Source organism: Lissotriton vulgaris, unplaced genomic scaffold (assembly GCF_964263255.1).
Source record: "Lissotriton vulgaris unplaced genomic scaffold, aLisVul1.2 SCAFFOLD_608, whole genome shotgun sequence".
NCBI classification, from domain to species: Eukaryota; Metazoa; Chordata; class Amphibia; order Caudata; family Salamandridae; genus Lissotriton; species Lissotriton vulgaris.
The window spans coordinates 992392-1017920 of NW_028248168.1; positions in this window are offsets into that span (position 1 = coordinate 992392).

Sequence of the window (25529 nt, forward strand, 5' to 3'; positions counted from 1 at the left end):
CGATTTATGCTCCTCATCGCAGATACCTTCAGTTCCAATGGTTGGACAGTTGGTACGAGTACAAGGTTCTTCCTTTCGGCCTGTCCTCCACTCCGTGGTGCTTCACGAAGCTCCTTCGTCCAGTGATGGAGTCTTTGAGGTCACGCGGAGTGCGTCTTATCGTCTATCTAGACGACATTCTCCTTTTGGCTCAAAGCCCTGTTCTTCTTCAATCTCACTTACACTGGTCCATAGACCTTTTGCAATCTTTGGGTTTTCTTATCAATCCCCTGAAGTCCGACTTTTCTCCATCCCGGTCGAGGTCTTTCCTGGGTTTTCAAATAGATTCTGTCTCTTGTCAACTCCTTCTTCCAGGTCAGAAAATAAGGTCCATCAAGAGGGACTTGAGGTCGCTTCTCGCCCAACAGACTGTCTCGCTAAGGTCAGTAGCCAGGATTGTAGGCCTCTTATCGTCTTCCATCCAGGCGACCTTTCCGGGCCCTCTGCATTATCGGGCTCTTCAGCGCCTCAAAATAAGTCATTTGCAGAAGGATCTTCGGTATTCCGATCACATCCTCCTGTTGGAGGATGCCAGGACGGAGATGATGTGGTGGTTGGACCACATGGAATCCTGGAACGGCCGGGCTCTGTTTGGGAGGCCTCCCGATGTTGTGATAGAGTCCGATGCCAGCCTTTGGGGCTGGGGAGCCCGTTGCGGTTCGGTGTCGACAGGGGGTCGTTGGTCCCCAGAAGAATTGTCCCTACACATCAATTGCCTGGAGCTGCTGGCGGGCTCCTTCGCGATTCGGTGTCTCACCCCGCAGACAACGAACTGTTGCATTCTTCTCCGAATGGACAATTTTTCAGCGGTTCGTTATGTGAACAAACTGGGGGGTACCAAGTCCAAGCTTCTCTCGGAGATTGCAAAGGACTTCTGGCACCTTTGTTTGGAGCGCAAGATCACGATTATTGCAGAATACCTGCCGGGTTCTCGCAATCTGATCGCGGACTGGAACTCTCGTCACCTGAGAGACTTCAGGGATTGGAGACTTCACCCTTGTGTGTTTCGCAAGCTGTCCCGCTTTTGGGGGACCTGTCATCTGGATCTCTTTGCCTCCCAGCTCAACACCCAGGTTCCCCGGTTCTACAGCTGGCGTCCGGATCCGGAGGCTCTGGCCACGGACGCATTTCTCCAGGTCTGGCCTCGCCAACTGTGTTATGCCTTCCCTCCGTTCCTCATGATTCCCCGGGTTCTGGCCCGAGCACGTCTTTTCTTATCGGAACATGTTCTAATATCCCCTCTTTGGAGGGCTCAAGCGTGGTTTCCAGTTCTTCTGCAGATGAGCTGCTCGACGCCGCTTCTACTTCCTCACATGTGGAACCTGCTGTTGGATCCTCTTCGCGAGCCTCACCCACTGGTGCTGTCCGGTCAACTCCTTCTGGTAGCATGGAAAATTTCGGGGGACGCTGGAAAGTCCAAGGCTTATCGGGAGACGCTACCAGATATATCAACGAGGCTTGGGCACCCAACACACACAAGCGTTCTGCATCAAGTTGGAAACGCTGATGTGATTGGTGCTCACAGCGGTCGGTGGATCCCGTTTCAGCGGATCTTTCTTTAATCATTAATTTTCTGGCATCCCTAGCATCCTCTGGGCTAGCTTACAGAACAGTTAATAACTTTCGTTCTGAAATTTCTGCAGGCCATGTGCCTCTTGATGGTAAACCAGCGGGAGAACATCCCTTGATATCTAAATTCTTGCGGGGCATCCGGATGGTAAAACCTCCTTGTCCCAAATATGTTGCCCTTTGGGATGTCTCAGTTGTTTTGCGTTTCCTGTCAGCCTGGCCTTCTAACTCTCTCTTGACACGCAAACAACTTTCAGCCAAGCTCACTATGCTTTTGTGCTTGGTCTCTTGCAAAAGGGTTTCTGATGTGCGTGCCTTGGATCTCGCTGGTCGGTCTTTCTCTCCTGAAGGTGTTACCTTTGTTATCTCAAGACGGACTAAGTGTAATACGTCCTCAGTTTTTTACCCCTCTTTCCCCCACAATCCTCAATTGTGTGTTGTTCAATGTATTAAAGATTATGAGGTAAGCACTGCACCTTTTCGGCATGATTTACAAGGACAATTACTTATTGCTTTGCAGAAACCTTTCAAGCCGGTAACTCCGGCGACTTTGGCACGTTGGTTACAATGGCTCATGCATGAAGCGGGCATTGACTCTTCTCTGTTTGGTGCTCATTCTGCTAGGGGAGCCATGACTTCTAAAGCTTTTTCCATGGGTGCCAGCCTTCAGGACATCATGAAGGCTGCTGATTGGTCTTCTGAGTCCGTGTTCAAGACTTTTTATTTTAAGCCTATTATTGATGTTGCATCTGTTGTGGTGGCGAAGCTTTAAAAAAGCATATTCGGCGGCTCTGTCCTGGCATAGAATAGAAAATTTGCTAACATTCGTGCCAAGAATTTTCAATTCTATTAAGGACAGGAGGCGAGGATTATCCCACCCTTGTACTTTCATATTGATGAATTGTTTTGTACATTTCTGCTGCATCATGATACTGTTTATGCATGTTCTCTTCCCCGCCCTGTTGTGGTTTCTAATGTTCCGTTTGGGAATGGTCTTTACGGCTTTATTCTTACTCCTTTCAGGCTCCGACCTTAAGTGAGATGTGTTCCGAGTTTATCCTGTTGGTTGGCCTTTTGCTGTTCCTTAGGCTCTGGGAGGTTCCAGTTTCTTCTGCCTGAGGATGACCTCTCCGTTGGACGACTTGGCCTCTGGATCTTACTGTTGAACTTTTATTACTGTTATTGCAAAGAAAGAGGAAGTTGTAACCTCTGTCTCATTATTTATACTTTGTGGACTCTATGGTTGCCCAGGGTTTATGGGTAAAGAAGTCTGTGTTTTTACTTTACTGTGCTGATTGGCTGCTGTCCAGTAAAGGAATTGAGAAAGCATAATCCTCGCCTCCTGTCCTTAATAGAATTGAAAATTCTTGGCACGAATGTTAGCAAATTTTCTACTGTTTAGAGCACATGACCGCTCTGAAGTCAGGCCATTTTCCAAATGCTGCAACCCCTCCCTTTCAAAGACGTCACACTGTGACAACTTAGCCTAACGTCTATCGACTCTTTTGATATAATTTAAAATAGGATACGAATTGCTTTTATAATTACCATCCACATCCATATAGCGTATCATAGCTACCAAGGTTTCAGATTGCTATGTGTGACATTGTCATAATTTCAGCGGAATTATGAGTGACATTTCAGCAACTATGAGTGACACTTTCCCAAAAAGTCAAGCAATTAGGACAAGTGAAACATATTAAATAAACCAATTCGAGGAATGAGAAACTTTAAGAAGATTTTAACAACTGCTGCAAAGCACCATAAATAGAGGGGCACTTAGGAAGCAAAGAGGTGGCAAGGGGCATGCGGAGTGGGAAGGAAGCATTCCACCTCCCTAGTGAAAAGACTGAGTAGCATGAATAATGCACGACAGAGTGCCTGTTTCTAAGCACTAACATGATCATCGGACACAAAAAAACAGAGCAGAGCTTGGGAAGTGTAAGGGGACTGGAAATAGCAGTTTTTAGAGGTATATATATATATATATATTTTTAAATGTATTCAATTGGTGGGACTCCGTTGGGAGGTGCGCAAATGGGCAATTAGTGGTAAATCTGCTGCGCCCATGTATGAGAATAACACGCATAATTTTAAAATAAATTTTTATAAAACATGTGTGAATACCCAATTAGGACACACGTTTGCAGTAACAGATTAGGGTTGGCAAATATGTTGTGTTCCGTATTGAAAGTCAAAATATGTTGCACTCCGGATTGAAAATCAAAAGGAAATAAATGTCATTTTACAAGTGTCTAGTGTGTTTTTTCGACATATACATTGAAACAGTCCCCTCTCCTGATAAGTGATACAAATGACGCTTGCATATGGCTTTACATCGAAAGCCATGTATTACATTGCATAATTTGTGTTTTTATTTCACCCCTGTCTGTGGCTTCTATTTCATGAGATTGAAGCCATACCCATGAAGTATGGGTTTTGAAACCACTGCGAAACTGATAAAACCTCTGTAAGAAGCACTTGCAGAATAAATGTGTATTGGCGCCTTCTAAGGTTTCTGAGTATGACATTTGCAAGCCATTGACAATGAGGTTTTGTAGTTTTTATTGTCATAAAAACTCCTCAGTCGTGAATCATAGTAATGGCTCTGCAGGGCGAGCGGCGCGAGACGTCTCCCCCTACGGATTTTGCGCATAATGGTAGGGTCCAGGAGCGGGATAGAGAGAGAGCGTCAGGGCAGGTATTAGTGCGTAGTTTCTGAGGAGATTAGGCGCAGGTAGTTTAGAGAGGGGGTTTTTTCCTCTTTAGCGAAATCCGAGTTTCAGGCAGGTTAATCACTTTGGTGGTATAGAAGTGAAGGTTAGTTTAGTCAGAGAAAGTTTATTTTTCTCAGAATGGAAATGAGTGAACAGCTGATAGCGGCGTTGAGAGTGATACAGAAAGAAGGGAGAGAAGACATGCTGACACAGGCAGCGCTAGATGAAATGCTTCCCCCGAAGTGCCAACCACAGAGACAAGCGGCAAAAGGGGTGAAGTATGCCATTGAAGCCTGTCAACCGGCTTCTGTCAAGAAACGGAATGGGCGAGCCCGTTCTTTGAGCGCTGGTGTGGAGGTGTCTTTGCGACCTGGCGAGACAGGAAAAGTCGTGACGGCGCGAAGAGCGTCTTCCCTCACACGTCAGAAGCCAGCGAGCGACTTCGACAACAGACCGAACGCCTCTGAGGTAAATACGCTGGTGGCGGGAACGCCTTCAGGAGCGGCTAAGAGTAGTACACAGGTGGCTCTGAAGAGAAAAGGGAAGGAAAAGGCTATTAAGAAGGTGGCTCTTACCCAGGACAGGATGGGTGGGCAGAGGTTTTCATTAACTCCTCATCCCTTAAATTGTCTTCCTGTCCGTGACGCAACGGGCATGGAACATGGACAGAACAATGTCAGTCAGAAGTTCATAATGAGAGGGAGAACGGGTTCGTTGGTGGCTCATTCCAGTGACAGCGATGATGAAGTGGTTTATGATACGCAACCTACCCGTGCCCCTCCTCTCCAACTGATTCCTATACAATTACCTCAGAATAGTCCGAGGCTGACTAGAACTGTTGAGTCGGGCGCACGAGAGACGCCCTTGGCTGTAGTGGTTGGTCCCCAGGTATATAACCAAGTTGCAGAAATTCAGGGGACGCAGGATGTGAGTGATTCTGAGGTAGAAGATGAGTATTTTGAGGGTACTGACACGGAAGAAGAGTGCGAACAGGAGCATGGACATACAACATTGTCAGCAGATCCTGAAGCCAGGCGGTGAGACACTCAATATCTGTTTCCACGGGCCCGCCCGTCACCGTATGACACACCACTCACGAAGAGAGCACAGGTCGGGAGCGGAGAAGGTCAGTTGCTTTGAGTCGAGCGCCCAATGTTCACTGACAACCAAGCTATGCGCCATGCTTCCACGGATGTTGTTACTACTTCACGAGTAACTCGCGACATGGCTGAGGCGCAGATGGTTCATTTTCAGAATGCGCCATCTGTTCATGCTGCTGCCCCTACCGTGTCACGGTATACTGAGGAGCTTGGTAAAGTATACTCCAGCGAATCCAGAGCAGATTTTTTGCGATCAGACAGGCCTCAAGAGCGGAGTTCTTATCTGCTTTGGTCGAATTTTGATGGGGGAGTGGGGGATGGAGCTTGCCCGGGTACTAGTGGTGGGGTTCAGGTGAGGGGTGAGTTTAGTCAGACGTCAAAGGGTCAGGTCGGGAATTCAAAGAAAAGCAACAAGAGTGTCCATTCCAAACAGAGTGTCGTGGGTACGGTGGGGCAAGAGGTCAGGGTTGGGGGGGGGCAACAAATTCTTCTTTGTTGTTTCAGAGGTCAAGTGCTGACTCTTCTGTGGTGAATGTGACCCCAAGAGACTATCAAGAGCGGATGTCTCCAAACGAATTGCAGCGACGTGCAGGACAACTACCATGCAGTAAGCATCAATGGGCAAGCCCGTCTGCGCCCGTCCGCGACCAGCCGGGACCCGGGGCCACGACCCCTGGCTCCTACCCTATCCAGAGCAGAACCTACAGCTCGACGACCTTACATAGCATAGGCAGGACTATTACTCCCCAGTGCCCTCATACCTTTAGACCCACAGAGCTACCTGCCCGATGTTCAGGGTGCAAACATTCCTTCTACGAAACCCCCTCGACCGCGGCTCAAACGTACTGTATGTACGCGCTCAACTGCCGTTCCCTTCCTAAACACAGCACACAGATCTCCATGCTGTTGGAGGAGGAAGGAGCGGACGCGGTATTTCTAACAGAAACGTGGCTCACTGCCCACTCCGAGCCAGACGTGGTAAAAGCCTTACCCGTAGGATACTATATCCTCAGAGTGGATAGACCGCTAGGGAGAGGCGGAGGTCTGGCGATCATCTTAAAAGACCAGTACCGATGCCGTTTTACAGCAGGAACTATCCCTGAGTGCGAGAGTGCAGAATTCTGTATAGAGTTTCATGCCAACAGCACTTTTTCTGGCACCCTAATCTATCGCCCCCCCGAGCCTGCAAAAGAGTTTCACAGGTCTCTTCCAGAAATTACAGCGCAAAGAATCCTTTCCTCTGCCAATCATACAATCTTGGGTGATTTCAACCTTCACTTTAACTCCCCCTCAGACCACATTGCTCATGAACTACAAGAGGACCTGGAAGCTCTCCAACTGCTCCAACTGGTTGCTGCCCCGACCCATGATAAAGGCAATTTACTCGACCCTATATTCAGTAATTGTCTCAATCTAACTGTGGATCCACCCATCCCCCTCCCATGATCAGACCATTTTTTAATTCCTTTTTCCTGGGTAAAACACAAGACCCCCCAGCTACCTCCCCAAACCACCACCAGGAGGAACTGGTCAAAACTCCCACTAGAGCTCTGGATGAACAACCTAGACTCCACTCGCCCGCTACCCTGTCCAGACCCTAACGTGGCAAACACCCACTATGAGAGCTGGATCACTCATTCGCTAGATGCGATTCTTCCGCATCGTAGGTCCTCCGCGAAGAGATTACAGAAATCCGCCCCCTGGTTTTCCGACTCTCTAAGACAACTAAAACGCATTTGCAGACAACGAGAGAGAGCTTGGCGCCTAGACTTCCTCCCAGATAAGAAGGCTGCCTATAAAGAGGCGATCAGATCCTACAAAGAAGCGATCAGGTCAGCCCAGGCAACCCATTACTCCGAGAAAATATTAGAAGCAAAATCCAAGCCAAAAGAAATCTTCCAAATTATAAAACAGTGCTCCAATGTCAATACGGTCCCTCCACCTAATAAAACCCAGGACCAATGCAACGAGCTCGCGGACTTCCTTTACGAAAAGGTTCAAAAAATTTACTCTACATTCCCTATTGCAGCCACATCCCTGGACTCGAGCAACTCACTTCCCCCTAGACCACCCCTTCACCCAGACCAGCCCTCCCTTGAGCACTTCCATCCCCTGGACCTGGACACCTTAAGCAAGGTGGCTCAACAAGTCAAGTCGGGCTCCCCCTGTGATCCTGCCCCCCCAGAGATCCTTATGCGAGCCAGCAAAACCACCCTGCCCGCAATTCTAGACCTCCTGAACACCTCCATATCTGCTTGTTTAGTCCCCATGGCCTGGAAACAGGCTATGGTACGGGCACTGTTAAAAAAACCCAGCCTAGACCCAGACGACCACTCCAGTTATCGCCCCATTTCACTTCTCCCTTGGGTGAGCAAGGTGCTAGAGAAACACATAAATGCGCAGCTGGTCCAGTTCCTGGAGGACCACTTTCTACTACATACTTCCCAGACAGGCTTCAGACCAAAGCATGGTACTGAAACCGCCTTATTAGCAGTCACCGAAGAAACTAGAAGGATACTAGACCAGGGAGGATCAGTGACAGTGATCCTCCTTGACCTAAGTGCCGCCTTCGATACGGTCAGCTATACCACCTTGCTAGACCGTCTCTATAACATCGGAGTTTCGGGTGACGCTTTAAGGTGGTTCGAGTCCTTTCTGTCTGGGAGGTCGTTTCAGATCTTTGATGGAAAGACAGTGTCCTCCAGGAAACCCTTGAGCTGCGGAGTGTGACAGGGTTCTTCCTTGAGCCCTGTATTGTTCAACGTGTACATGAGGCCACTGGCGGGTGTTGTCGAACCATATGGCATTAAAATCGTGTCATATGCCGACGACACCCAGCTTGTGGTCTCGCTGGCAACGGAGAACAATACTCACTCCTCAGCAGACCTGTTAAACTGCCTAGTGGACGTGAAGGGATGGATGACCAACTCCTCCCTTAAGCTAAATGGAGAAAAGACGGAGCTCATGCTCCTGGGCCCAACCTCTCCTGTGTCTTTCACCTCCCTATGGCCCAGTGCCCTGGGTCCCCCGCCCACTCACAAAGAAAGTGTTAAAAGCCTGGGAGTATGGCTAGATAACAAACTTTCCTTTTCCACCCAGGCCAAAAAGTTGTCCGCCACCTGCTTTGGCCTACTCAGAATTCTGAGGAAGGTGCTCCCGTTACTTCCCTTAGAGGCCAAAAAGGTGGCAGTCCAAGGTCTGATTCAATCTCGCTTGGACTCAAACAATGCTTTATACTTGGGGGCCCCGGAGATGACCCTCAGGAAATTGCAAATTGTTCAGAACTGTGCAGCACGCACTTTGCTGAAAATTCCACGGACCCAGTCGGCCAGACCTGCTCTGAAGAGCCTCCACTGGCTGCCAGTGAAGCAGAGAGTGTCCTTCAAAGCGCTATGCCTGGTACATCGCACCTTTTGGAAGACGGGACCTGCCATAAACACTGGCCTGGTTACCCCCTACCACCCTAAAAGGAACCTTCGGTCTTCGGAGGCTTTCCTGGCCGTTGTGCCTAGAGTGAAGCGAGCTAGGTCTGGAGGCAGGCTGTTTTCTTTGAACACCGCTAGACTATGGAATGCTCTTCCCATCACACTCCGCTCCAAATCTGACCTTCTTGCATTCCGGAAAAACCTAAAGACACTGTTGTTTGTTCAATCCTATGGACCTTAAGCTCCTTCAGTCACTTTCCCTCTATCTAGCGCTTGGACGCCTGCGGGCAGCAACCGCGCTCAATAAATATTGTTACAATTACAATTACAATTACAATGGTGGGCAGTGTGGGATGAGGGAAGAGATGACAGGGCGAATTTGCGAGAGTTACCAGTGGTGAAAGTTGTTGGAGGAAGGGAAGGCAGGAAAAATGTTTTGTCAGGTACTTCGGTGGTTTCTGGTACACTGCCTCCTATTAATGCAATAAACACACAAGTTTTACCTCAGGAGTTGACAGTTATGGCGGGAGGGAAGGCTCAGCATGCAGCATCGGAGCAGACGGTAGCTATTAATGTTAGGCAGTGGCTTCCTTATATGGGGGTGGCGATGCCTTTGGGGTCCCACTTGTCAGACAAAACTAAGCAGCGAATATGGAATCACGAGTTTGTAGACATATTCAAGTTGCTGCACCGAGATGTTCAGGCCAAAGAGGGTTCAAAAGAGGAGGAATGGGAGTTAGGGCGACGTCCCAGGGTGCCTCGTACGATTGAGAACTGGACTTCAGCCTTCTTGATATACACAAGCATATATTGTGAACGGTATCCAGAAAGGTCTGTTGCCCTTTACAAATACATGGACATAGTTAGGAAGGCACAGTTACACTTTGGGGGATACTCTTGGCTTAACTATGATGAGGAGTTTTGAGCTCGTATTAGCATTTGTGTAGAGAAGCCATGGGGTGACGTAGATTCGGAGCTTTGGCTTCAATGGATGTCCACATCTAAACCATCGGCTACGACACACACAGCAAACGGCTTGCCAGTTCCCTACCGGCCCTTTCTATGGCGTCCCGCTCAATCTGGAGCGGGTACATGGGGAAGAGGCTTTTCATCAGGTACAGGAGCCTGTTGGAATTATAACAGAGGAATGTGCAACAGACCATTGTGCCGTTTCAAGCACGACTGTTCCCATTGTGGGGGGCGTCATCCGCTCACACAATGTAATGCCTCACCGGGGGGTTTCAGCGGGCACAGAGTCAGTGACCAACAGAGGTTTCCAGAGCAGGGTGGCTGGGCAGCGAGAGGTAGAGGCGCCCCTTTCCCAACTTTCCCAAAAGGCGCCTTCTCCAATTAGACTAAATAGCTTGGTGCCCTGGTTGAATAGATATCACGATACTGATTCAGCATCTCATTTGTTCTGGGGGTTTCGGGAAGGTTTCAAACTGGGATATCAGGGCCCCAGACAACAGAGGTGGGCCGACAATTTACGTTCGGCTAAAGAGCTGCCGGAGGTGGTACGTAAAAAACTGGAAAATGAGATCGAAGCAGGTAGAATAGCGTGCCATTTACGGCATTGTCCTTTACCGAATTTGATAGTGTCCCCTCTTGGAGTCATTCCCAAGAAAGCTGCTGGCGAATATGGAATGATTCAGCATCTATCCTGGCCAGAAGGGGGATCTATAAATGATTTTATATCAGAGTTGGACACATCAGTGTCTTACACAACAGTGGATGAAGCAATGGAGCTAGTGACAAAGATGGAAAAGGGGGCTGAAATGGCAAAATGTGATATTCAATCTGCTTTTCGTTTGATGCTCATTCACCCTACTGATTTTGAACTGTTGGGGATGTTCTTTCAAGGACATTATTTTGTTGACAGGGTATTGCCAATGGGCTGTGCGGCATCTTGTGCGCGCTTTGAAATGTTCAGCACATTCATACAATGGATTTTTTCTCAGACGTGTCCAGAGGGTGTCAGTTGTCATTACTTGAACGATTTCCTGTTCATAGGAAAGGCAAACACGGGAATATGTAAAAAAGCACTGACGCAATTCCAGAGGCTTGCAGAGTTTCTGGGGGTCCTTTTAGCACCAGACAAGACCGAAGGACCTGATACAGTCATAACGTTCCTGGGCATTGAATTAGATACCACACACATGACAGCACGCCTTCCACGGAGTAAGATTTGCGAGATCAAGGCTTTTCTCCTCACAGTTATGAACACAAATAAGATCGAGGTGAGACAGGTGCAGCGATTGTTGGGTTATTTGAACTGTGCTTGTCGAGTGGTGAGGGCGGGGAGGACGTTTTGTAGACGTCTAGGCATGGCTTTATCTGGTGCATATCTCCCACACCACAGAGTTCGAGCGACTATAAACATCAAAGAAGATTTGCGAGTGTGGCTGTGTTTTCTGGACAATTTCAATGGCATACCTTTACATTTTGTGTATAACAATTTTGTTTGGCAAGTTCAAATATATTCTGATGCTGCGGGGTCCAGTGGTTTTGGCATTTTCTGGGAAGGAAGGTGGTGTGCAGAGGGTTGGCCAGAACATTGGAAGAATCACGGCAGAAGCATTGCTTTTCTAGAGCTTTTTCTGCTGATTGTAGCGTTACTAGTGTGGGGCCAAGAATTTCAGAACAGGTCGGTGTTATTTCATGTTGATAACATGGCAGTGGTGAACCTGATAAACAACCAGAAGGCGAAAGACGTCAGAGTTTTACAATTATTGAGAATGTTCATGCTTTTAAGTTTACGCTTCAACATGATCGTCAAAGCTAGACATGTCCCAGGGATTAATAATTGCATTGCTGATGCTCTTTCCCGATTTCAGTGGCAGAAGTTCCGCGAATTGGCGCCAGGGGCAGATCTCCACAAAACGGAAGTGCCACACAACCTTTGGGCCCTAGGGGAGTGAGGATCATTCAGCTAGTCGAGCGTTCCATTGCCCCTTCGACTAGAAGAAGTTATGTGCAAGCATGGCAGGAATTTTTACATTACATAGGGAGTTTGGGCAGATCAGAGTCAGTGGGGAAGGTCAAAGGTAGTATTTGCGATTTTGTTTTGACTCTCATAGATAAAGGTTTGTCTCACACCACCATTGCAGGAAAGTTGTCTGGTTTATCTTTCTATGGTCAATTGTTGTGGGGGTTTGACCCAGTGGATGACCAGTTAGTAAGAAAAATGTTGAGGGGTTTGCAGCAGGGGTCAATTGGTTTTCAGCGGCCACGAGCTCCCATCACATTTGAGTTGTTGCGGAAGTTGTTAGAACAGTTGGGGTTGTTTTGATATGATCGTAGGGAGGTTGGGCGTTTTAGGTTAGCTATAATTTGGATGTTCTTTGGGGCTTTCAGGGTTTCTGAGGTGTTGGGAGTGGGAAGTGACAGGGGTCTATCCAGTGCAGAGATTTCAGTAAGAGAACATATATTGGGGATATGGGTGAGGAAGTCTAAAACCGATCAGCTAGGACGAGGTACGTGGGTTTTTCTGAACAGTAGTGGGATGGCAGACTGTTGCCCTGTGCAGGAGTGGGTTCGATTTGTCTCTAGGGACACGTTTAAAGCAGGCCATATTTTCATTCATGAATCTGGAGAGAAGATTACTAGTTACCAATTTTCAGCGGTATTGAGAAGGGCTCTGACATTCTTGGGGGAAAACCCGCAATTTTTTGCCTCACACTCTTTTCGTATAGGGGCAGCTACAGAGGCTGGCAGGTTGGGTTTGGGTTTGGATGTACTAAAACGCATTGGCAGATGGAAGTCTAACAGTTACAAACGTTATGTGCGAAAATGACTTTGCTGTTTTGGTACCTCGTTGGGTTGCGTTGGTCTAATTCTTATTTCATTTCAGGTACTGTGCGAGGTGCAAATTCGAAGTTTAAACGGCAAACCTGGATGGTAGGCGATTCGTTTGTAAAGTGGGCAGCCCTGTTTGCAGAGAAGCATATTTCAGGACGATCACTGGGTATTCCAAGTGCGCAGCACGAAGTAGTCTGGAAGGGTAAAGGAGAAATGAAGTGGGCCGATCTGTTTCCAACATTAACGCAGATGTTTCACATGCGAGGTTGTCCGGACCACCTTATCATCCATTTAGGTGAGAACGATTTAGTTAAAATGTCAGGCCTCACGCTCATCAAGCAGATGCAATCTTGATTTGACGGTACTGAGGACAAATTGGCCGACCACTCGCTTGTTTTGGACAGAGTTCATATACAGACAATCTTGGCGACAGGCCAGGTCTCATGCAGCAGTGGAGAAGGCCAGACGGAAACTAAACAAAGCTATGAGGGTGTTTTGTAAAGTGATGAAGATTGGGGTTTTAACACATGAAAACATCTCAAGTAGCGAGAGTCATCTTTTTCGAGATGACGGGGTCCACCTGTCTCATTTAGGCATGGCCTACTATTTAGTTGAAATCAGAGACATGCTCGCGCAAGAACTACAGGTAAATCTATGGTGCAATTCGAAGTTGTGAAGGAAGTTTGTCTTATCTTGGGTGGGGCCAGGAAAACTCCTCGGTTTTCCTGGGTGGCATAAAATCCCCAGGGAGGAGAAGTCTAGAGCGGGCTCCTCCAGTTATTAGTTAGATAGGGGGAATTATACAGAACAATGGAGGGGAAAAAATGGAAAGAAAATGTTGGGGAAGTTATGATGAGTTCAATACAAGAAAAGAGATTATTTGATGGTTTCGGTATAAAGTCTAAATTTATAATGAAATGAAATAAATAAATAAATAAATAAATGGTTTCGGTTCAACTGCCAAATTTACATGATTGATGATCTGTTGGGAAATTTATGAATATACATATCCTGAATAAAGTGGCCTTTTCTGCTATGACAAAGCGAGTGATCTCAATTTGTGGGCGATGGCTCCGCAGGGCGAGCGTCGCGAGACGTCTCCCCCTGCGGATTTCGCGCATAATGGTAGGGTCCAGGAGCGGGATAGCGAGGGAGCGTCAGGGCAGGTATTAGTGCGTAGTTTCTGAGGAGATTAGGCGCAGGTAGTTTAGAGAGGGTTTTATTTCCTCTTTAGCAAAATCCCACCCACCCACCCTTCTAAAAAAAAAAAAAAGGGAGTGAAACACATGATGTACTTCATGAAGTAGATGTACACGTTCTATGTGTTTTTGTATATATATATATATATATGCGTTTGTATATAGCCAGGTTCCGAGCATGTTATTGGAGTATGTATATATATATATATATAAATATATATATATATATAGATGGTCTGCCACTTCAGGATGCGTTTCCCATAACAGATGGCTTGAGGCATAAAATCCCCAGGGAGGAGAAGTCTAGAGCGGGCTCCTCCAGTTATTAGTTAGATAGGCGAAATTATACAGAACAATGGAGGGGAAAAAATGGAAAGAAAATGTTGGGGAAGTTATGATGAGTTCAATACAAGAAAAGAGATTATTTGATGGTTTCGGTATAAAGTCTAAATTTATAATGAAATGAAATAAATAAATAAATAAATGGTTTCGGTTCAACTGCCAAATTTACATGATTGATGATCTGTTAGGAAATTTATGAATATACATATCCTGAATAAAGTGGCCTTTTCTGCTATGAGAAAGCGAGTGGTCTCAATTTGTGGGCGAAAGGTTACTGGCATGAATTTGCTACAAAAAATCCAATGCAGAGTGCACTTACGTTACATGCTTCAATGCGAGCCCCCGGCAGAGAAGGACAAAGCATTAACACGAACTGCCTAAATCGTCTCACCGTCCTGGATGATTAATGCAAAATGAAGGACCTTATTTTTTTTATCCTGTAGGTCAATTATCATATTTGTTTAATTGTTTTCAGTGCGCGCTGAAGTATTTCCAATCCAGCACGTTGACTTCCGAAAAAGACCTAAATGTTCCCCCTATAGAAAAAACGATGTGGATATGCCTCATTAATTAATCAGTAGCTCTCCGACCCGACGCCAGAGCGCGGTGCTGGGCCCCCTGGAGCTCGGGGGTCCCGCACCGCATGGGCTGCGGGGGCCTGTGTTACGCCCCTGCTTGGATAGTATCAGCACTTCAGACACCGCTAAGGCCTCAGACAAGTCAACTGCAAAACTGGTTAGTTTTCCTTCTGAAGATACATTCCCTGTTCCACGCAATTTGGAGTCCAAGGAGACACGTTTTGGATTCCTCGGGACATTTCTAATAAGGCAGAATTGAAGAATTCACGAGAAGAAGTTAGTTCCTCAGCTGCACGGTCAAGCGCTTTGCGGTTCTCCGAGGGTACAACACTGCCAAAAGCCAGCCAGGTTTCAGGCGGCCTGTTCAGCCAGCGCTAAGACTTTGCGGGCAGTTTTAGCGGCTTTCCCGACACCATTGGACAGCAAAAAGTCAGCCCGTTTTCAGAAAGTAGTGAATTGGAGGAATTTTGATGGAGTTGTGGGGGATGGAGAAGTCCCGGGTAGTAGTAGTTCGGGTGTGAGGCCGAGACGGGACGAGATGGTAGTTCTCAACCCCAGGGAAGAAAAGTCTGTCTTTTTAGAAGATGGTGAAATGTATCACTTTGCTGACAGGGATGTGGGTCTTTAACAGCATGAGAGGAGTGTGTGGGGGAGGGGGGGGTTTCTAAAGATCTGTCCAGTTTTTATTTCCTGCAAAATAGCACAAAGGATACCGACAATCCAGGTGGCAAGGGAAAAAAGAGGACCAAAGGGGCGATGGAGGCTCACGTGGTGGAATACAACGCTCTGCATAAGTCAGGTGAGCAACATTTGCAGACTGTGAAACGTATAAGGTTGGACAAAGGTGTGGGTACTGAACCAAGGGATGCTCAGTCTAACTTACCTCTGGCATTGCCAGCTTTGGATACTGTTAATACACCTGATGCTGAGTCTAAACAGGTTGTTAATTTCAAACGTTTGCCATATATGGGCGTGGCGATGCCTTTGGGGGCACATTTGAGCAAGGCCACGAAAGATAAGATATGGAAGGGGGATTTTATTGATGTTTTTAAACTCCTGCACAGGGACATTCAAGCTAAAGAGGGCTCCAAAGAAGAGGCTTGGGAGCTCTCCAAGCGGCCACGGGTTCCCACAAATATAGATTCGTGGACTTCTGCCTTTCTTATCTTTGCCAGTCTGTATTGTGAACAATTTGCGGACAGATCTGTTTCCCTGTTTAAATATATTGATATTATCAGGAAGGCAGCTAATGAGTTTGGTGGGTACGCTTGGCTACATTACGACGAAGAATTCAGGGCTAGGTTATCACTTTTGCCAGACAAACCTGGGGGGAAGTTGATAATGAACTGGGGGTGCAATAGATGTATCCCCAAAGGCCACCCCCTTCCTTACACAAAGCTAGCGGTTTAGCAGTGACACACAGGCCCTTTCAGTCTAGACCCACCTCAGGGGGGTGGGGTTATGGAGCAGATCTAACACAATGCCATCCGGTGCATGCTGGAATTTCAACAGAGGTTTTTGCACCAGGAACCCTTGCAAATACAAGCATGAATGTTCCAGATGTGGGGGAAGACATGCAGTCACACAATGTTTTGGGGACAACATGCACTGGGGAAACAGTTTTCCAGGCAGAGGGCAAGGTTTCACTTCACAGTTTGGTAACAAAGGCTTTTACTCCAATCAAGGTGGGCATACTATGTAAATGGTTGCGCTCATACTCTGAGACTCAAGATGCGAATATGCTTTATTGGGGTTTTCAAGAAGGTTTCTGGTTGGGTTATCAGAGTCCACGTCACCAAAGGTTTGCACCAAATTTAAAATCAGCCCGTCTTTTTCCACACATAGTACGGGAGAAACTCGTGTCTGAGGTTAGGGCAGGCAGATTGGCGGGTCCTTTTAATCACTGCCCTTAAGATAACTTAATTGTGTCCCCATTGGGCGTGGTTCCTAAAAAAGCGGTAGGTGAATACAGAATGATCCAACACTTGTCCTGGCCACAGGGTTCTTCAGTTAATGATTTCATTGCAAAAGAGGATTCCATGGTACATTTTAAATCTGTGGATTCGGCTCTGCTCATGGTAAAAGACATGGGTGAAGGGTCGCAGTTAGCTAAGTGGGATATTAAATCCGCTTTCCGATTGTTACCCATTCATCCTTCTGATTTATGTTTACTAGGCATATTTTTTGAAGGCCAATACTTTGTGGATAAAATGCTTCCTATGGGCTGCGCTATATCATGTAAACTGTTTGAAGCATTCAGTTCTTTTCTCCAGTGGTGCTTCACTTTTCACACAGGTCACACCGGCATTACACATTATCTGGATGATTTTCTTTTTCTGGGTCCTGCAAATTCACAACATTGCACTTTGGCTTTGAGGGATTTTCAACTACTGGCAGAGACTCTGGGTGTGCCCCTTGCAGAGGATAAAACCGAGGGCCCTTGTTGTTGCCTCACGTATCTGGGCATAGAAATAGATACTATTTCAATGCCGGCTAGACTCCCTACGGAGAAGGTTAAGGAGATTACACGATTGTTAGTTCATGCACGCTCTGTTCCCAAATTGATACTGGTGGAAGCGGAATGTTTGCTAGGACACTTGCATTTTGCTTGTAAGTTGTGCGTGCTGGCATGTCGTTTTGTAGGAGACTTGGTTTTTCTATGTCTAACCTGCAGCTTCCTCGCCATCGTATTAGAGTGACAGCACATATGCGGTCCGATTTTGAGGTTTGGTCCACATTTTTATCAAATTTCAATGGCATTACACTTTGGTCTCTTGGGGAAATTTTCGTCTAGAAATTGCAGCTGTTTTCAGACGCCTCTGGTGCACATGGTTTTGGCTTGTTTTGGGACGGCAAATGGTGTGCAGAGCGATGGCCGGACAACTGGTTTTCTGTTAAAAAGAGCATCGCCTTTTTGGAGTTTTTCCCCGTCATTGTTGCACTCACGGTATGAGGTCCAAAGTTAGCCAATAAAACTGTTCTCTTTAATGTGGATAACAGAACAGTAGTGGATTTAGTGAACGGACAGAAAGCCAAAGACAAGCAGATGTTTAAATTGTTACAAATGTTCATGTTGGGATGCTTACAATGTAACATTACTTTCAAAGCAAAACACATAGCAGGTACGGCTAATAATATAGCGGATGCCCTGTCTCGTTTTCAGTGGGAGATATTCCGTGGTTTGGCACCCGGAGCAGACTTGAGCAGGACTCTCATTCCCCAGCGAGTTATGGAATTTGGGGATTTGACCGCTTATCAGCTCGTCGAGGACTCTCTAGCGCACAGCACCAAGTTGGCTTACAGAAGAGCTTGGCTGGAATTTTTGGGGTCAGGTGCAGCATTTAGACATTGCCATAGGGTGGGGCTATGTCAACGTAGAGATGATGTAGTTAACTTCATTATGCTTAATATCCAAAGAAATGTTTCCTCCACCACTATCGCGGGTAAACTAGCAGGTATTTCTTTCTATGGTAAATCATTTTGGGGTTACGAGCCTTCTGCTGGTGAGATGGGGAGGCGCATATTGCAGGGCTGGGCAAAATCCAAAAAGCGCGGTGCATATCTAAGAGAACCAATATCGCTCCCTCTTCTTGCCAGGATTAACAAGGTTCTTCCTCAAATTTGTTTTTCTAATTTTGAATTTCATTTGGTTAAACTGTGCATGGTTTGGCTCTTTTTTGGGGCTTTCAGGGTATGAGAACTTCTAGGGTCCAACCTTTCCAATGATTTGAAAACCATAAATGTTTCTCAGTTTTCCTCACACATCGAAGTTTTCCTGGACCACTCCAAAACTGACCAGACAGGAAGAGGTTCCAAGGTTGTTTTGCAAGCTATGGGAGGTTTACTTTGCCCTTTGCAGGCATGGTCCGACTTTTTGAGCGTTGGTGGGGCATTGTCTGATTTTCTTTTCCGCCATCATGATGGCTCTCGCCTGTCAACACCACAAGTCCTGGTATCCTCCGGAAGTCTTTGAAGTCCATTGGTGAGAACCCACAGCACTTTGGTACCCATTCTTTTCGTATTGGAGCGGCTTCTGAGGCAGCCAGGTGGGGTTTTTCTGTGGGCGATATTAAGAAATTGGGAAGGTGGTCTTCTGATTGCTTTTTGCGTTATGTTAGAAAGTTGTAAAATTTTTACTCTGTTTTCTTGAACACTAATTGTCATTTCTTTCCATGCTCGAGGTCATCACACAAGAATGTCTGGGTCATCGGCCATTCCTTTATAAAGTGGGCGGCCACACAGGCAAATAAAAGACATTTTGGTGTGAATCTTGGGTTTTCGTCTGAAGCAGTGACCATCTCATGGTGGGGTAAGAGCGGTATGGAATGGGGTCAGTTGTTACCATTGGTTGCTGAATTTCCCCCCGCTAATATGCCAGATATTCTTTTAATTCATTTGGGAGAGAATGACTTAGTGCAGTTATCTGGTCTGGGTCTGTTAATCGACATGAAGGCAGATCTAGCGCAATTGATGGACAATTGGCCGCAAATTCAACTTATATTCACAGCATTACTGCCTCGCAGATTTTGGAAGGGGGCAGACAGTTATGTTGCCATAGAAAGGGCACGCAGAAAGGTTAACCGCGAAATGCAACGTTTTTGTTTTGTACGAAAAGAAATTTGGTTACTCCATGATGAAATTCACACTGCTGACTTTCAATTTTTCAGACACGACGAGGTCCACCTGTCTTTCATGGGGAACGAGACATGTTTGTTAAATATTAGGGACTTGTTGGCACGAATACTGAACATTAACCCATGGTGCTAAATGGTACGGTTACAGCGACAGTGGGGGTGTTTTTTCAGTTTTTGCTATGGTAGCATTCTTAGTAGTTTGCTAGGTTTTTCCCTCTCTCTACTTCTTCCAATTTCTTTAATTTTCTTCCCTTTTTTCCCCCTGTTTTCCTTTTCGCTCATTCCTTCCTCAATTTCCCTATAGTGCTAGTTTTTTCTTGAGAATATTTGGGGGAATTGGGATTTTTTGGTTATGGTATTAAATTGCATTGCAGTTATGCGTTTTCTATGCTGTTTTTTAAGGCAGTATATTTTGCTTACCTTTGATTACGTTTCGTATTGTAATAAAGTTTTTTCCTGTTTGGCGCCAGTGGTTTGGTGATCTTTTTTCAAGAATGGCCGTTTTGGGGGGGGGACAGGAAAAACACCCGTGATGGGGTTTTTCCTGGTGGCAGATTTGGAGGGAAGCAAGATAGGCAGGAAGGGTTGGGGGCATTAGGAATAGGTTTGGGCTGAGGGAAAAAGGGGAGAGTAGTTGGACACAAGAGTTAGGCAGGAGACGGAGTTAGGCGTTAGGGGAGGAGGTTTGGGATGGCATAGCTTAGGTGAGGGGGGTGTTAGGGGGGAAATGTATGTATATGATAGGTATGCACTACTATTATTCTGCCTAACTGTCCAATAAAGCGGCCTTTTACCCCACTTTGGCGTGTGGCGTGGTTATTGCCCGATGAGTTCCTGGGGATGACACTCGCAGAGTGTTCACCCCGGGCGATTTCGGGCATTGGTACGCCCTTCGCCTTGTGCCGGTGAGCAGCTGTTTAGGGAGCAGGGGCGCGAGACATGGAGGCCGGCTCTGACGTCATCTCTAATCACACAGGTGGTACAGGGCGCGAGAGCCGGCTCTCCTGCGTCATCTTGTGTAGAGGCAGCCTTTTCCTCACAGAGGGCTTGGGGGAGCTGAATTCATTGGATTCCTGGTGGCGTTTGCAGTGCCTTATTCATTGCTTTCCCTGTCAGCATGGAGCAAGCTTCTGCTTTGGTGAGAGAAGCGCTACGAATGCTGGCTGAGGCAGGGAGAGAAGACCTGCTGGTTCCTGGCATGCTTTCCCAAGCGTGGGTTGGCCTAGAAAGGGGAGTGCGTCAGTCGTCCAAAGGAGTAGCAGCAGCTGTATCAGCATGCCTTTCCAGCGACGTGTCACCTGCAGGGTCAGGAAGAGGTGAGCCTTCAAATTTGGATATTTCTGATGCTGTCTTGATTCAGAAGCAGCAAGACACCACGCTTGGGGCACAGTTAAGCAGTGTACCCCCCAAGAGGAAGGAAAAGGCGGGCAAGACATGTAATTCTGCTACATGTGACATTCTAATGACTGGCATTTCGACCCCTGAGAGTAGCAAACCTCTCTTAACAATTCCATCCTCACAAGCGTCTCATTTGCCTTCAGCTCCCTCTAGTGACCTTGTTGGAAATAGGTCTTCTTTGCCTGTTAATGCTAAGGATGTTTCAAATTCGCTTTTTATTTTTGGCTAGCCGAAAGCTACTAACACTGTTTTTTCACCGGCAATGCCAGAGATAGGGGTTGTCCCATATTATTTCTCATGCAGAAGGAAACTTTTCAATGGGCCTTGGTCAGCTTTCTTTGCAGGCGCAAAGTGCGAGGTCCATGGTTACAGTGGCGTAACGAAACTTGAGGGGGGCCCCCCTGCAAGGTACACAGAGAGGGCCCCTCCTGCAGTGGCGGCTGGTGACATCTGAAAGTGGTGAGCGTAAAATTAGTTTTGTAATACACCGCAGCGAGCGAGCCCGAAAAACTTAAGGGGGGTCTAACATTTTCCATTGACCTAATGTTACCATTGGATTCCATAACTTCTGCTTAGCTTGCTTCACATGTGGATTTGTGAAAGCTGCAGTTAAAATAAAAACGCATCTGCAATGCAATAGGTCTCGCATTTGAGAGAGTTAGAGCTATAGGCGTTGTAAATTACAATGTCTTTTACTTATGTGTTTTGGCAAGGAGCGTGATGGGTGCATGTAAGGTTGTGACTAAATCAGTTACCTATAAAAAAGTTTACTTATACACAACCAATTAGGGTGAAGCAGCCAGTATTTTAAGGCCATACGTCACTGTGTCTGCAAGAATAGTTAACCATATGCTAGATGTTAATGGTAGACAGATGATAGGCTTGTTTGGGGGAGATAATCATACCTGCGACTGCAACATAAGAGCCTTATTTGTGTTAATGTACTTAGTAAAAAACCAATGTTGAGAGCAACAGAAATTACACATATTCACGTATGTGCACTGGGAGTACCTGACAGCAATTTCATCCAATCAACAAGTACTGTATTTCCCAATAAATGCAAATATGAAACATATGAAAAAATTGAGTTTAAAAAAGGTGGAGGACAAAAAGCAATGAGGGTTGACAGTTCAAGGGTGCTAATGGCAAATCGAGGAGGTCATGAAGATATGAGATATGAAGATAAAAAAATGGAAGGAAAATAGTTGAATAGAGGATGGAGAGGAGATTTAACAAATACATTGGATGCTGGATGGCAATGAGGACTGGGATTCAGAGTGGGCAAAAAGCAGATGTGTGGATGCAAGATCAAATACAAAACGTTTTGAAAATATTCAAGGAAGACTTATTTTTAGATGAAACAAAAAGGCATGCATGTATTCAAAAGTTGACGGTGGCCAGAGAAGAGTAGATGGAATTCAAAGACAAAAGAGTGTAGGGTGGTTGGCGTGGAGAACCATGAACAATGGTCAAGAACTGACATGGTTGTAAATGTATTCTTAACAAAGGCAGCATAATAAAAATGCCCACAACTGCCTTGGCTTTAAAATGTGTGTTATATTCGCATTGTGCTATATGTCACTGTTCATGTCGCGCGCTGTTCTCGCGCTGCTCGACTTGGTGACATGTTCTGTGTTCGGTCCAACGGCTGGCAGTTGCCCGTTTGGTCCCGTTCACGGTGGTTGGGTTTCCTACGGCTCAACTAAATAAACTACCCTGAACTACACGACGCTGGTGTGCCGCCTCATTACTTCTATCCATAACATTTTGGCGACTGCTGGAGGAGGAGGGTAACCCGAGGAAGGAAAACAGAGCCTGTCGGAAAAGACGACGCGAGAAAGGAAACCCGACCGGAGCAGATTTTCACTGACAAGAGGAAGCGCTTTAAAGTATAACGTAAGCCACAACGGAAGGTATGTCTGAAAATCGCTCACCGTGAAGGGAACTGTGTTTGAAACTGTCCTCGCCTCAAGCCTGACGGAGCGTTAACTATCGTCTCTCAGCCCGTCAACGCAGGCGACAGCGCCCCCTTGGTGGTCTTAAAGGGGAAATCATAATTTAAAAGAGAGGCAGTACCAGTGAGCCCCACTGCTCGGAGGGCGGCAAGTCTTAAAAGGGAAACGCTAAACTAAAAGAAAAGCGTTTCAAAGACATCAACGCAATTCTGCCTACAGTGACACACTCACTTTTAAGCAAGTTCGCCTCTGTGTGTCACGCAGCCACAAAAACGCTTGCCATTTAAGACGACCGTCTTTGGAGGAAAGCAAATTTACAGTGACACACTCACTTTAAAGTCGACCTCGTTACAGTGTGTTACTCACAGCGTCAGTGACACACACACTTTTGATTGGACATTACGAACTTTGCTGAGTGTATAACATTTACCTGCTTATCTCCTCTCCTTTCGTGATTTGTGTATCACCCTTGGCTGTTCGCCATGAATGTGAGCAACGCTATTCAAGCACCTGTCCCTTTTCTAAGTGCCCCTGGTGAACCCTCAATGGAATGGGATGACTGGTGTGAGGCGTTTGAAAATTATATCATAGCCTTAGATGGTACAAAGTTTTCTGCCATTAGGAAGAAAGCTTTGCTTCTGGGTGCCCTAGGAAAGGAGGGACAAAGGGTGTTTAAATATTTGCCAAATCCGCCTCTTGACATTGATGATGTTTATAAAGATGCTTTATTTAGACTTTATACTAGGTTTGCTAAGCAGGAAAATGTTGTAATGCGCAGGCACAAATTCTATACTGCCCCCCAAAAGGAAAATGAAACAATTGATGAATTTGTCTCTAGGCTGAGGGAGCTCTCTATGAAATGTCAGTTTGGGAACATACAGGATGAGATGATTCGGGATCAGTTAATCGTACAATGTTTTAGTAAAAAAACACAAGAAAAGTTGTGGGCAGCCAAAAACCCCACCCTTACTGAGGCAATTACCATTGCTAAAGTCGCTGAAGAAAGCGATAGGTGTATGAAGGAACTTAAAAGAATACAACTGGGACACACTAGTTGCCAGGAAGTTGCAAGTTTACAGGCAGATGCTTCAGAAGGCATTGCTTTAATACAAGGGAAACAGACGAATAGGGGGGGAAACCCACAACCTCTTTTAATAAAAGTGGTACAAGCAAGTTTAAACCGACCACACGGTCTTGTAATAGGTGCGGAAGTCCTTTTCATTTATCTGATTCCAAGAATTGTACGGCTTTGTCCAGAGAGTGTTTAAAATGCGGGAAAAAGGGGCATTATGCACGGATGTGTAGAACAGTTGGCTCTAAAAAGGTTGCCATGGTGGAGGGTGAGGTTACTGATGATGAAGCAGAGGTAATGATTATTACGTCTGCTGGCAGCCTGGAGTCAACAGAGGGTGTTGTCCTATCTCGTCCTAAAGCAGACTTCGAGTTGAATGATGTCGTTGTTAATTTAATGGTGGATACAGGGTCGCTTTACACAATCATCCCTAAGAAGCTGTATAATTCATCTTGCACTGGTTCCGTTTTAGTCAAATCTGACATCACACTAAGGGGTTACCAAGGTGTGAACATTGGTGTCCTCGGATACTTTGAGGCCAATATTAAGTTTAAAGGGAGGGTTACGCGGGGGAAGGTGTATGTGTCCCCACATGGCCCTGCTATTTTAGGGTGGTTACACCAATATGAGCTTAATATAAGGGTGAACCCAAGAGCTGATCCACCTGTAATGTGTGTAGAGGTAGAAAGTGCATGCAGTATAGTTCAGAAGAACTTAGAAGTCAGTCTTAAAAAACATGAAAGCATCTTTAATGAGAAGTTGGGGGAGGCCATTGGTTACCAACATGTCATCAAAACCAAGAGTAGTGTAGCTCCTGTGAAACACACTGCAAGGAAGATACCTCTATCTGCAAGAGATGAGGTCAGAAAGATCATCAAGCAATTATTAGAGGATGACATAAATGAACCTGTGGAGGCTACACAGTGGTTAAGTCCTGTGGTTATCACACAGAAACCGGACAAATCTTTGCGCTTCTGTGTGGACATGCGGAGCCTTAACAAAGCCGTGATAATGGATCACTTTCCGCTCCCGAACATAAATGAAATTGTCTTGAGTTTGGGTGGAGGCAAGATCTTTTCTAAGTTGGACCTTCGCAGCGCGTACCACCAGGTTAAGCTCCATCCGGACTCGAAGCAATTTACATCGTTCATCACTCCGGAAGGTACTTACCAGTTCAAAAGACTTCCTTTTGGCCTCTGCTCTGCAGCAAGCGCTTTCCAAAGGATCATTACAGATGTACTAAAAAACCTTGAAAGGGTAGTATTTTTCCAGGATGACATCCTGATTCATGGTTTGGATGTTGATGACCATGATGTTATCCTGGATAAGGTTCTTACTGCTCTTTCAAGGGCTGGTTTAACGTTGCGCAGAGAAAAATGTGTGTTTGCTGTTGAGGAAGTAGATTACCTGGGGTACCACGTATCTGGCCTTGGTATACAACCCGAAAAAAGACCTTGTAAGTGCTATATGTAATGTGTCTGAACCTGATGACAAAGACAAACTAAGGTCTTTCATGGGCATGGTCGAGTACTATGCGAAATTCGTAAAGAACTTTGCAGAAAAGGTTGAGCCCTTGCGGATTATCATGCGGAAAGGGAAAGGTTTCTCTTGGGGTGTGGATCAGAGGAATGCTTTTTTATTGATCAAACAAAACATATTAGATGCTAACATTCTTTCAAGTTTTGTGCAGTCTTATCACACCA